This window comes from Peromyscus californicus, unplaced genomic scaffold (genome assembly GCF_007827085.1).
Source record: "Peromyscus californicus insignis strain IS unplaced genomic scaffold, ASM782708v3 Scaffold_4__1_contigs__length_199733344, whole genome shotgun sequence".
NCBI lineage: Eukaryota > Metazoa > Chordata > Mammalia > Rodentia > Cricetidae > Peromyscus > Peromyscus californicus.
Genome location: NW_026294562.1, coordinates 108903359 through 108916765, shown reverse-complemented (window position 1 = coordinate 108916765; position 13407 = coordinate 108903359). Strand labels below are relative to the sequence as shown.

Here is a 13407-nt window from a genome sequence, read left to right as displayed (position 1 = left end):
CCAGAACCTGGAAACAAACTGGATGTCCCTCAACTGAGGAATGGATAAAGAAAATGTGGCACAATGGACTATTACTCAGCTGTTAAAAACAAGGACATCATGAAAATTTCAGGCAACAGATGGAACTAAAAAAAGTCATTCTGAGTGAAGTAAGTCAGACCAAGAAAGACAAACACGGTATGTACTCACTCATAAGTGGATACTAGCTGTAAAATAAAAGATAACTACATTACAATCCACAGGCCCAGAGAGACTAATTAACAAGGAGGGCTTTAGCGGGGATACCATATCTCCCTGGGAAGGAGAAATAGAAGAGATTTTGTGAGTGGACTGAAGGCAGGTCAGGATGGAAATATGAGCGATTATTTGGTTGGGGTAAGGTAGAGAGGGAGAGTACTGAAAGAGACAACTGGAAAGGGGATGCATTTCAGGGTCAGGTAAACACTTGGTACAAAGGAAGTCTCTCAGGAATCTATAAGAATGACCCCAGCTAAGATGGCTAGCAATAGCAGATATAGCCTGAATTGGTCATCTCCTGTGACCGTTGCTTCAAGTGGAGGACCAGTCTAGCCTAAAATCCATGCCAAGAGAGTAATCCCACCCCTGATACTGTCTGAAGCACCAAAACCCACAGATTGGATGACTCAGAGTTCTAGGATACAACCAAACATGACTGGAGGGAAAATGTCAATGTAATGATGCCTAATTATATTCTGCTATACTCATAGATTGGTGCATAGCCCAATTGTCATCAAAGGGGTTTATTCCAGCAACTGATGTAAATAGATGCAGACCCACAGCCAAACATTAGGCAGTGTTTGGGGAATCCTACAGAAGAGGGATAGGAAAGATTGTAGGAACCAGAGGGGTCAAGGACACCACAAGAAAATCCACAGAATCAACTAATTTGGGCTCCTAGGTGCTCACAGAGACTGAACCAACAACTAGGGAACCTGCATGGGACTGACCTAGGTACTCTGTCTATATGTTACAGTTGTATAGATTTGTCATCTTGTGGGACTCCTAACAGTGGAAGCAGGGGTTGTTTCTGACTCTTTTACTGGCTTTTGGGACCCTACTCCTCATCCTAGGTTGTCTTGCCCAGCCTTTAATACATGGGCAAGTCCTTAGTCTTACTACAGTTTGATATGTCATATTTTGTTGATATCCATTGGGGATCTGCCCTTTCCTGAACAGGCACTGAAGAGGAGGGGACTGAGAGGTGGGAACAGAGGGGGTGGAGAAACTGTGACCAGTATGTAAAATTAATTAGTCAATTAATTTAAAATGCTGCAAAGTTCAAGTAAACCACTGGTATTCTACTTTGGATATTTGCCATTCTCATTTCCCTGTTTAGTTTTTTTAGCATATCTTTCCCATATATGATATATGCCATGCATATACACACATTTGGAGAGAGAGAGAGAGAGAGAGAGAGAGAGAGAGAGAGAGAGAGAGAGAGACAGAGAGAGAGAGAGAGACAGAGAGGGAGAGAGAGACAGAGACAGAGACAGAGACAGAGACAGACAGAGAGAGACATAGACAGAGACAGACAGACAGATAGAGATGTTAAGCATCTAGAAAATCACCAATTCAGTTCCTTCACACATTGATTGCATCTTGGAGATTTTTTCATCCCCTTGTATACTTGGACACACAGATGTGTTTCTTTTCTATGCAGTACTTCAGACAGACTACTGATTATGTGACAATTTATTAGGCACACTGAGTAAATATGAAAAAAAATCATTTGAACTTTAAACTTTATTGAATTATGCAGATTTAACCATTGTAAAAAAAAACAAAGAAGAAAGCTGGGGCTAGAGATAGGGTTCAGCAGTTAAGAAAAGTTACTGTTCTTGCAGAGGACCCAGGTTCACTTCCCACCACCCACACAGCAGTCTTTAACTGTCTGTAATTCTAGTTATGTGATATAATGCCTCTTTTGACCTCTGTCGGCTTCCATAATCAGGTAGCATACCTTTGTACACTCAGACACATACACTTGCTACAGTGTATATATAATGTCCTTCTAAGGTAGGTTTTATTTCTAGATAAAAACTGAATGTTCTTTAATTTTGTAATTGCAGACTAATTGTACTTAGTAAACAATAATTGTGCCACTACAGACCAGACAATAATATATCTTAAGAATACAAAAACACACAGAATGCTGAAACACACATTAACAATGATAACCAATTTGTAAGCAAAAAAGATAACATAACTACCCTCTGCCATATGTAGAGGAGAGGGAAAAGCTACTTCCTATGAGCATAGAGGAGCATGGACTAAATAAATCCCATTATTGAGTTGAAGTATGATGTGGCATCAGCTGGTTATGAACTTACTGGTTTGTAGTAACACTCTTTAGAAGACACTTGTTTAAAAGAAAGCTCTGTGGCTAAATTATTCCAAGGGCTGTGCTTAGGGATTACCAACTCAAAGCACTTCCTCTAGAGTAAGCTAGAAAAAGCTCTACTGCCTTGCTCTACTTTTTGTACTGAGTTGCCATACGTGATGCAAATTCTATTTTGTTATCTCCTGTATGATTCTATGTATAGGGTTTTGTAAGCAGAGTTGCAACAGTTACCAAATAAGATTATGTATTCAATTTTGTAAATGATATTCAGGAGCTTCCCAGATTCATCAGATTTCCAGTTTCTGGGAAAAAAGAGATCAGTCAGCTCTATGTACATAGGAATTAAAGCCATCCATGACACAGTGCCCTACCCTGAGGATGTGTTGAGCTTAGGATGAGTAAATTGTCAGTAGTGATGGATCTGAATCTTGATTTAATTGGGATGCCAATATCAATAAAATAAATTGAGCATTTGGCTTCAGTGAAAACATTCAGGGTGATACTTGAGTGGAAATTTGTTAATAGTCCTTGTTTTTTCCTGATTCTAAATTCTCAATTAGTTAACAATACATACGAGTTATGTGCTAAGAAATTTTAAATTACTCATAGTATTATTACTTTGTGATCTTTTTTTAAAAAGATTTATTTATTTATTCATGTATGACTGCAGGCCAGAAGAGGGCACCAGATCTCATTACAGATGGTTGTGAGCCACCACGTGGTTGCTGTGAATTGAACTCAGGACCTCTGGAGGAGCAGTCAGTGCTCTTCACCTCTGAGCCATCTCTCCAGCCCTACTTTGTGATCTTAATCTGACAATTATAAGGGCAATAGAGTGCTATTTACATGCTACTTTTAGTTAACTTACTATTCTCAAGTGATGAAAATATTTTTCAGTATTGCTTTAAAATATCTAGTATTCATCTTGCATTAGTGAATTGCAATATTTTCCTAAGCTTATCCATCACTTTTTTCTTTCTTTGCTCAATTATTTACCAACATTACAGGTTTTCTTTGAGGTCTTATCTTGTTTTCTTTGATTATGAACAGATATTTAATTTTATCATATTTGTGAAAATGTATGTGTACTTTTCTTCTACTTTTTCCCTTTATTATTTTTCTTGGGACACAGGGTCTTAAAGGATTTTGGTAGTTTTTTTAATTAATTAATATTAGTAGTTTTTCTTTTCTTTAAAGGTTTCTAAAAGCTTCCCTCAAGATCATGTCAATACACACTTTTATTTTCTATTTTATGATTATATAAAACTACTTAATTGTTACGTCCATTGGGAATTTACTATTTTGTGTTATGATGCTATATTTTATGTTATGTATGAATCTGTGGTATTTATTAAGATAATGGTTAATCAACAGACAACATGATTTACTATGCAATCATCATTTCATTTCTCCAGTGAATTTAAATCATCCTTGGATGTTAGAATCTGTTGGGTATTTCTAGGGGAATCAAATAAGAGATGGTTCAATTATACAAGTAATCCTATGTCTTAATTTAACTTAAAGAACTTGGTTGAATTTTTAAAACTAAATTTAGAAGACACTATTTTCTCAATGGATTACTAAACATTTTCTTATTCAGTATCTCCTTATACTGCTGCACTAAAATACCACTTTAAAAAATACTATTGGAAAGCCTTTATGAAATTTAATAGTGAAGTAACATAAAACAAATGTTGGAATACACACTCACTTTTGTTTAAGAATCAAATATATATTTGAAAGATTACACTGGGTCTGTGAGGTCCAAGATGTGCAAAATTTTGATTTATAAATCAGGAAAAAAATGGTATTCTACCACCTATGTTTTCAGGTAATTATGCCTGGGACACCATGGCATAACACGTCAATTAGGATTCTATCTTGATGTGTTGCATATTAATGGCTTTTAGGAGAGAAGGTCCTTTGGCTATCTTCCATAAAAATCAACTACTGATGCTGGCAGTTCTTTCTGTATTCTAGCCTTTGAGAAGTACACGCATGACTTGTGAGTCAGATAATGAATCTATACAAGACCCCTTTTTCTGAAAAAGATATTATTCATGTTGTGCTCTGAATTGTGTCTTCACATACTTCTCAATGTTTTACAAATTAATGAGAGAAAGTTGTGTTCAATCAATTTCTAGATGGATGATTATGATCCAGAAAAGCATCAGAATATTTCTAAGACGCCATGAACCCAGAGACTTTTCAACACCATATTGCCCACATTTTCTGAATGTCCACCTAAAGAAATCTTGCTTTTCCTAAAGTAGCATTTATTTACCCTCTTAAGTCCAAAAACATTTACTTTAGCAGTTTGGCAATTCATAACCACCCATCATGATTGACACAGGTTGACACACATGATGCTGTCAGAATACACAAGAACAATAGTCAAAGAGTTAAAAAAAACCCATAAATCCATGATTCTTAATCACAATAAAAAAGTTACACGTATCAGAACTTTTCATTGAATTGGAAAGAAGATGTGCACACATCACAATTTAAAGAGGCACAGCAAGAGCAGCTGAAAGCTCGTGTTATAAAGCTGATGATAAAGGAGCAAGGTGGTGCTGTGTCAGTTTCCATTAGCTGAAGGAAAGGGTAAGAGGGTCACTTTCATTTGTGCATGCACAAATTGTGCTGGTTAAGAGATCACTATCAGCTTGTTTTAAATAGCAGCCATAGCCTGTGGTACTTAATCCTCCTTTCCTCACTGTTCGGTTACAGTCACCTGCATTTGCCACAGATCAACAGACAAAAACAAAATACCTCATTCAGAACACACTTCTCTGCATGATTTAAAAAGGGAGTGCCCTGTGGCTCAAAGCAACCATCAGCCCAGCAAATTCCCAAGATGGTTTTTCTGAAACTGCTTCCAGAAGGGACAGGAGGGCAGATCTGAACAGCTGGGCTGCCAACCCAGATAGGTTTAGCATTAGCTATAGTGATTGTGAGGAGGAAGAATCAGTGAACATGGGGGTGGTGGGTGAAGGAAGGGTCAGGGACTTCAAGGGTCTTCAGTTGCCTTTGCCTGCTTCTTCATCCTATTGGTTGCTTGTCCAGAGAGTGAGGTTGTCTCGCAGCAGCTGCATGATAAGAGTGTTTAGTCCTTATAGGAATCCTCCTTTAATGTGTCCAGCTTAGCTATGGCACCATCAAAGTTTGTTTGGCTAAGAGGCAGGCCTTCTCTGTTGCATTCTGGCTCTCATAGCAGGACAGAAAAATTGAGGGCCAGGCCATGCCAGATAGGGTATGTTGGCTGCATGTGTTCTTTGTTGATTTTGAAGGCTTCCTTATACTAGTCCTCAAAAGCTTCAACCACACTCTTTTCCTTCTCCCCAGAAGTTACCTCTGCCAAGTAGCGGTAGTAATTGCCCTTCATCTTTCAGGTAGAACACTTTGCTCTCATACAGGAAATCATTGTAGATCTTGTCGAGGAACTTGATGAGGAAGCAGAGTCAAGACATATTGCAAACTGTCTCCAGCTCTTTCCAGTCTTTTCCTGGTAAGCTTTAACTATCTCTAACTTGTTTACATGTCCATTGCCTAGCACTAACTTCATTATTGTAGACCACAGAGAGGAGATTTTGATCTTCATCAGATAGAGGTGCATTCAGCTCTGTCACCACCTCAATGGCAGAGGCCATGTGTTAGCTCTGCTAGCTCCACCAGGCACACTGCTGCAGCAGCTGCTCTTTGTCCCCCATGTCACTCTTGACTTGGCTTCATCTCAGCATTCCGTCCAGTGGCCTTCAACCATAGCATCATGAAGATACATGTCAGAACTTACTTGTCCAAAAATAATGGACATGAAATTCTCTTTTCCAATAATGAATATCAGAAAGGACTATAAGTCTGACACAAACATGGATATTCCATCTGATTAAACACCTCCATCAGCTAAATATTGTCAGAATGTAGAGGAAAAAGAAGAATGGGTGGGGCAGTGGAATGTGGTTGCCAGCTTATAGAGAAACCAGGACTATAGCAGTATCTACTAGATCCTCATCTCCATTCCTCACCCCCACATACAACCTTCTTGTGTGTTTTTTTTTATGTAGAACATTGATGGTGGCTTAATTTATATATAATTCTAATCCCCAAATACCTGGACTAGCCATGCCTTTGATACAATGACTGAGAAGACATTCCTGTGGTTTATACTTATGTACTATTTATGTAAAATAATAGGAGTGGGCAGATTATTAATGGATCTGCTTCTTCAGAATTATTACTTGCTATCCTAAAGACTGCTTTTTGCTTCAGTTTGGTAGGAACAAAATGATAAAAATCAGAAGTTGAGAGATGTGCTGGGATTTTTGTCTGGCACCAGATGGTAGTAACTTCACAGGGAAAGCAGCTGCATTTCTCTATCTGTGACTGCATTTCTCAAGGCCACATCCTCCAGAAAGACTGCTACTTTCCCCATCTATCTGTTCATATAGTTGGATACCACAGACTTTATACACAAGTGTCTGTCTATGTGTATACCAGTCCTTGTTAATTACTTTGCATGTCTTCATAAATAGTTCTGAATCTTTTCAGTTAGTCACTGACATTAAAAGCTCCCTAAAAACAAACAAGAAAACAAAAACATAAGTGATTAGAAAGACAGGTACAGAAAATAAAGAATTTAAAATAAAATACATATCTGGACATGCCAGGTTACACCTGTAATCCCATTACTTGACAAGCAGAGACAGGAAGATTGCAAGTTCCAAGATACTGTGGGCTACATAGTTGCTTTTAGGCCAGCCTGAGCTAGAGAGTAAGACTTTCCCTCAAAAGACTCATGTGGAGAAACCTGAGAGCTATAGGATTATTTTGTTTATTTAAGTTGATAAATATTACTTATGACCAATTTAAAGTACAGGGTGTTTCTAAGAGGCATCTTTCAATTCGTATCTTAGAACTCATTAGTACATTCTTATATTACAAGAATTCATGATTCCCCTGGTCTTTTTGTTCCCTTTCAAAGTGCTGAGGCTTTAAATTTCTACTCAAGAGCCAGGAAGCAAGATGGGGCTATTAGATTTAGCATCATATATTTTCCCAAGCGGAATACACAGCACTTGTTTAATATGTATGCAGCCCGTTTTAGACTGTAATCTCTTTTCAGTTATTTATACCACTGACGGGCTTTAGATTCTCATTTCTGACACTATAATTTAATGGTCTGACACAAGCCTCAGATTTACAGCTTCACTCCTGGCCCTAGAGTCTCACTCAGATTCTCTCCAATGCTGTGATTTGGGGAAGTCTCAGAAGGGAATTTCCTCAAAGTTTTTTTTTTTCCACAATAAATTTTTGAACATTCATTGTTGGTTCCCCCCACCCCTTTGCAGAGATATCCTTAACCCGTGTTTTTTATGGTGCATTTTGTAGCCCTTGATTTTTCAAAATTGACTTTCCAGATATTTGTTGGATATTTAAGATGATCATATATAAAATATTTACTCTGTGTGTGTCCTTTTTTTTTTTTTTTGTAAAAATGGGCATAAAATACCTCCTTCCTGAGGTTCTTGTTAGGAGTAAGTGGGTTTTTAACTTAACACATTGAAATCGATATAGTATTTACCAACTTGCAATATAACAGTAGTTACATGTTGTAAAGTTGGAGATCATGCTATGTAATTTCAGTGCCTTCTTGCAATCGATTTAGCAAGAATGGTTTTCTCTAAAATCATTCCATGTAGTAGCATGCCTTTGACTTCAATTTCTAGAAATATATTCCAGAGATAAAAATGTAGACAGGACCCATGTCTGTATTAAGAGTGCTGTGTGCCACAATATCATTGAAGAATTCAGCACAAACAATCTACATATTTCTAAAGACATCCATCTATCCATTAGTCTATCCACCCATTTATCCATCCAAACTGAACTTTAATGCTGGCATATAAACTACTGTTAATATATCCCTGGTCAACATCGAGAAACTGATAGGCAAAGAGTGTGGCTATTTTGATACAAGTTAGAAAGAATAATGGTTGCTTATTGGAACATGTGCTTTAAGTCTAGAAGAGAAAAAAAATGTAGTCTATTTACTTTGCCCAAAAAGTTCACATAAGGATTATATTTGACCTGAGACTTAAAGGTTGCACAGACACTTTAAAGGAGAGAAATAAAATGCTACATTCAGAGTCTTAAATGTAAGAAAGGACTTTATTGGTTTAGAAAATGAAGGCAAGCCAAGAATACTGAGTTTTCAAGTATACCGGAAAACCAGTGCAGAGATGTGGAGAGACTATATACTATGAAGGTTTTAGGAGAATGTGTAAATGAGCTGGAATTTATCAGGAACTCAGTTCTTTGTCAAGAGCTGATGGTCATCCAGGCTTGATGGCGTACATCTTTAATCTCAGCACTCAGAGGCAGAGGCAGGCATACCTCTGAGTTTGAGTCCAGCCTGGTCTACATAGTGAGTCTCAGGACATTCAGGGCTATGTAGAGAGACACTGTTTCAAACAAGAACAAACAAACAAAAAAGGAAAAACAAAAAAAATATTTAAAAAAAGAAATAAATAAGAAAAGAAAGATATTGATGGACTGAGTTAGTGTTTTAGAAAGATTGATCTCTTAGTGATATTGGTAGATAAAGGTCCAAAAAAGAAAGAAGAGAAAAAAACCAGGAACCCTAAACAGTTGCCCCTTATATAAACCTAGTTCCAGCCATAAAAGCTTCACTGAGGAAAATGTAGTACTATATCTCACTTATGTCACTAGGCTTTTCCCAGGAAAACCCTACCCAAAAAACATGGTAGAGAAAGGAACTCAGTGACTCATGAGGTATTTCTCTACAGCATTGGCCTAATTAATTAATTGTTCTCTGATATTTAATTAAGCAGTTATGTTTATCTTTGTAAAGGATGTGGAACAACCAATTACAATTTTCATTGTGACCTTTCAAATTTAATTAAGCATTAAATGCCACAGAGTTACCTATATTTGGATCTGGGTGAACTATGGTAATCTAGCCTATTTTCTTATCACACAGGTCTGACAAAAAGTCAACTGAGGTATTCTCCATACCAGGATTATTCAGTAAAACGTGCGATGAAGTTTACAGTGTTAGTAATATGTTGAGAACTTTGAAATGTACTTCATATACCTAATAAAACTAAAGGGCTTATTTTTTATATTTGTAAGTTATACTTATTAAGAATTATTCTAAATTTAAATTAGAATGCAAAGCTCTCAGCTGTTTCTCCAGCATCATGCCTTCCTGCCTGGCTCTAGGCTCTCCACTATGATGGATTCACTCTGAAACTATACGTAAGCTCCCAGTTAATTGCTTTCTTTCATAAGAGTTGCCTTGGTCATGATGTTTCATCACAACAATTGTAACCCTATCTAAGATAATGTTCTTATAAAATTCAAGTGTAGGCAAGCTGAAAATACAGACAACTGCTTGTTTGCAGTGTGGGAGTTTATTTACACCATATTTTACCTTTTGTCTTCTTTTTAACAACAATTAACTTTTATGATGGGCAGCCTCAAAATGATTCCCAGAGATCTGCACCTCTTTCAGTTCAACCCCTTGCTATGTCTTCTTCCACACAACAGCAAACCTGGGCTGTGTGACCATGTCAAGAAAGATTTGTAGTCACTTTTGAGTACTCGTGACTTATCCCTTTGCATGTCTGTTGTGGCTTCTCTCATACTTTTGTACTTTTGGAAAGGACCTTGTGCTGAAGAATTGAGATTTTTTAGTCAATAACCATAAAAAGAGTGGAATCTAGAAAACAGCTGCGTGAATCATTCTTCCTGGAGTCTGTCCACCCCACATGCCAGGATTCAAAGATTCCAAGTTCATTTGCTATTTTATGAGAACCTTGAACTACTGAGCTATGCTGCTTTCAAATTACTGACTTTCTGAACCAGTTAGATGAGAGAAGTGACTATTTATATAAACCATTGAGATTGTGATTATTTATTACATAGCAGTAAATAATTTATAAATATTCTCATCATACTAAATCATCAGCCTTCCAAACATTCCCAAAACTTTAAGCTTTGCTAAATTCTCAAATATTTGCATTCCTTTATGAAACACCAAACACAGATTCTCTTTCATGAAGAGCTAAGAACTGAACAGCATTAATGTGAATGATCAGTTGTCAATTGCCTTTTTAATTACATAAGATACAAGCTTCTGACTTTACACTTGGAACCTATTGGGTTTGTGGTTTGCCTAAACATCATATATTGATACTATCTGAATATTATTTTACTACCAAATACAAATTTCTTTAATCTATATGTATAACACTCCCTTCACACATTAAAGAAAGTTTAATATAGTTACATAAATTCCTCCTTCCCCTTCCTCTCTCCAAGCACTCCCACATACCCTTCCTTGGTCTTGTTCAAATTCATGGCCTCTGTTTTCATTAATTTTGTTGCATACCACACATACGTATATGCATATTCTTATATATTAATAAATACATAAATACAACCAGCTCAGTCAGAATAATGTTAACTTGTATGAATGTTTTCAGGGTTGACCATGTAGTATTAGATAACCAATTGGTGTGCTTTTCCCTTGGGAATGCTATTTTTTGCCATTCTCAGCATTTTTTAATAAGGCAGTTTTGCTGGTTTCAGCCTCAACTATAGATTTGAGGATGTTCAATATCTTTGTATCATCAGTTCATAAAAGTTCTTCTGGATTGCTTAATTAACTGTGAAGTATTGATATCTGTTACCCTTTTAGCAAATGGTGCTGGACTTGTTTTCTTAATTCCAAATTCTTGTGGTAGTATCTACTTTACTGTCTCAAATCTACTTTTACAAACCCATTCCACACAAACAGAATATCACTGTCTTGTGTTCTTGCTTTCTTAGGAACTTTAGAAATATATATATTCCACTTAAAGTTCAAGGTTATGGAGAATATGCGTAATGGAATATGTAAGAAATAAAATCAATCAAGGTCAGATTAAACTCAAACAGTTCTCAAATTGCTCCAACCAGACAATGTGGCACAAACTTGGGAAGTACATCCCTAACTCAACATTTTAAAGTTATTATATGCCTCTCAACATATTCCTGTTGTTATAACACAAAATCATTCTCAAAATATTGTTTGCCAATGTTTAAAATTGGGAGCTTTAAGAACACACATAGCACTTCCTCACATTATTTTGCAACTGCTGTTGGATCATGGAAATTTCCATTAAAGGAAATCTCATTCTCCTTTAGTACCAAACCTTACCTTTCTTCTAAATCTGTATATATTTGTTAAAAAAATTCTTCTAGAACTAATTCCTAGATCCACTCCAGCCAGGGAAGCAGATAAGATGACTGCAGATCTTCACCTGTGCTTCTGTTCCTCTGAGTCCAATCTCCAAGTCTCATCCTCAGAACTGTAGCAGTCTACATACTTGGCCTCCCCCTTCTGTCTGCCTCCATCTCCAGCTGACAATGTAGATCTGTTCCTCCAATTTTTCTCTCCACTTATCGTGGTATCTCAACCACCAACTCCAGCAGGCATTCTCTGGGAACTGGCCAGCCTAACCTGCCTGAGAAGCAATCAGACTAGTGAAGCAGATAGGCAAGTTTCAGATTTCACTCTCCCTTCTCTCCTCCATATCCAATTTCCAATTCTTACCACCAGATCTGTAATAGAGTACCTGGTGTGGCCTCTCCTCACCCTCTGTACCAATTCTAAGGGGACTAAGCAGATCCTGTGGAACATCCTGCATTCCTGTCCAATGTAGATCCTCAAACTCTCCCCTTTCTACTCCATCCCCATTCTTAAGGGTCAGTTCACAATACCAAGAAACTCATTTGACCTAGAACCCTTGGTGGCTGCATCTATCAGGATCCTAGAATAATTTCCTGACAGGCAACACATAACCAATGCACTCTCCTAAAATCAGAGAGTAAAACAGAAACCAAGGAACAAAATATCCACCTAACAAAGGCAAGATTAGACACCAGCACCTAGAAGTACAATCTCCCCAAACAGGGAGGTTCAGGTGTCGGCATAAAGGCAGTTGATAAGAGATAGAACAATGTATCTCCACTACAGCCTATCAACCTTACCACAGTGGAGCCTGAGCACTACATCACAGCTGAAGCACAAGACAAAGACATTAAAATAAGTTTATGAATGGGATAGTTAGAGGTCCTTAAAGAGGAGATGAATAAATCTCTTAACGAATCTATGAAAACACAAACCAACAGTGGAAGGGAGTGAACAAAACAGTTCAAGTCCTGAACATGGAAAAAGAATTAATAATGAAAATCCAAACTAAGGGAAATCTGGAAATGAAAAATTTAGTGACTTAAACAGGAACCACAAAAACAGCAGCAGAATGCAAGAAATGGAAGTGAGAACATCAGCTTTTGAAGATACAGTAGAAGAAATTGATAGCGTGGTCAATGATGATGTTAAATCTAAAAACTCCTGATACAAAACATCCAGGAAACCTGGGACACTATGAAAAGACCAAAATCTAAGAATAATAGAAATAGAGGACAGAAAAGCAACATTGGTCAAATGCACAGAAAATATTTTAACAAAATCATAAAAGAAAATTCCCCCTAACCTGATGAAAAAGATGTTTTTCAAGGTACAAGTAACAAACCAAACACCAAATAGATAGGGCCACAAAAGAAATTCCCCTCAGCATATAATAATTAAAACACTGAATGTACAGAACAGAGAAAGACCTATTTGAATTACACTTGACTTCTCAATGGGAACTCTAAAAGGCAGATGTTCTACAGACTAAAAGATCACAGATGCCTGTACTGACTATTATACCCAACAAAACATTCAATCACAATAGATGGAGGAGATAAGCCATTCCATGGTGAAAATAAATTTAAGTCATATTTATCTACAAATCCAGACCTATGGAAGAGATTAGAAGGAAAACTCTAATTTACAGGGGTTAATCACACCTAAGGAAACACCAGTAAGAAATAATTCCAGACCTGCAATTCAAAACAAGGGAAACACACACACACACACACACACACACACACACACACACACACACACACACACACACACACACACACAGAGA

The 13407-nt window shown here is 37.1% G+C and overlaps 1 pseudogene; it reads right to left on the bottom strand.

The window, feature by feature from the left end:
* Positions 1–5382: 5382 nt before the first annotated feature.
* Positions 5383–6072, bottom strand: LOC128124419 (14-3-3 protein eta-like; annotated as a pseudogene).
* Positions 6073–13407: the final 7335 nt, after the last annotated feature.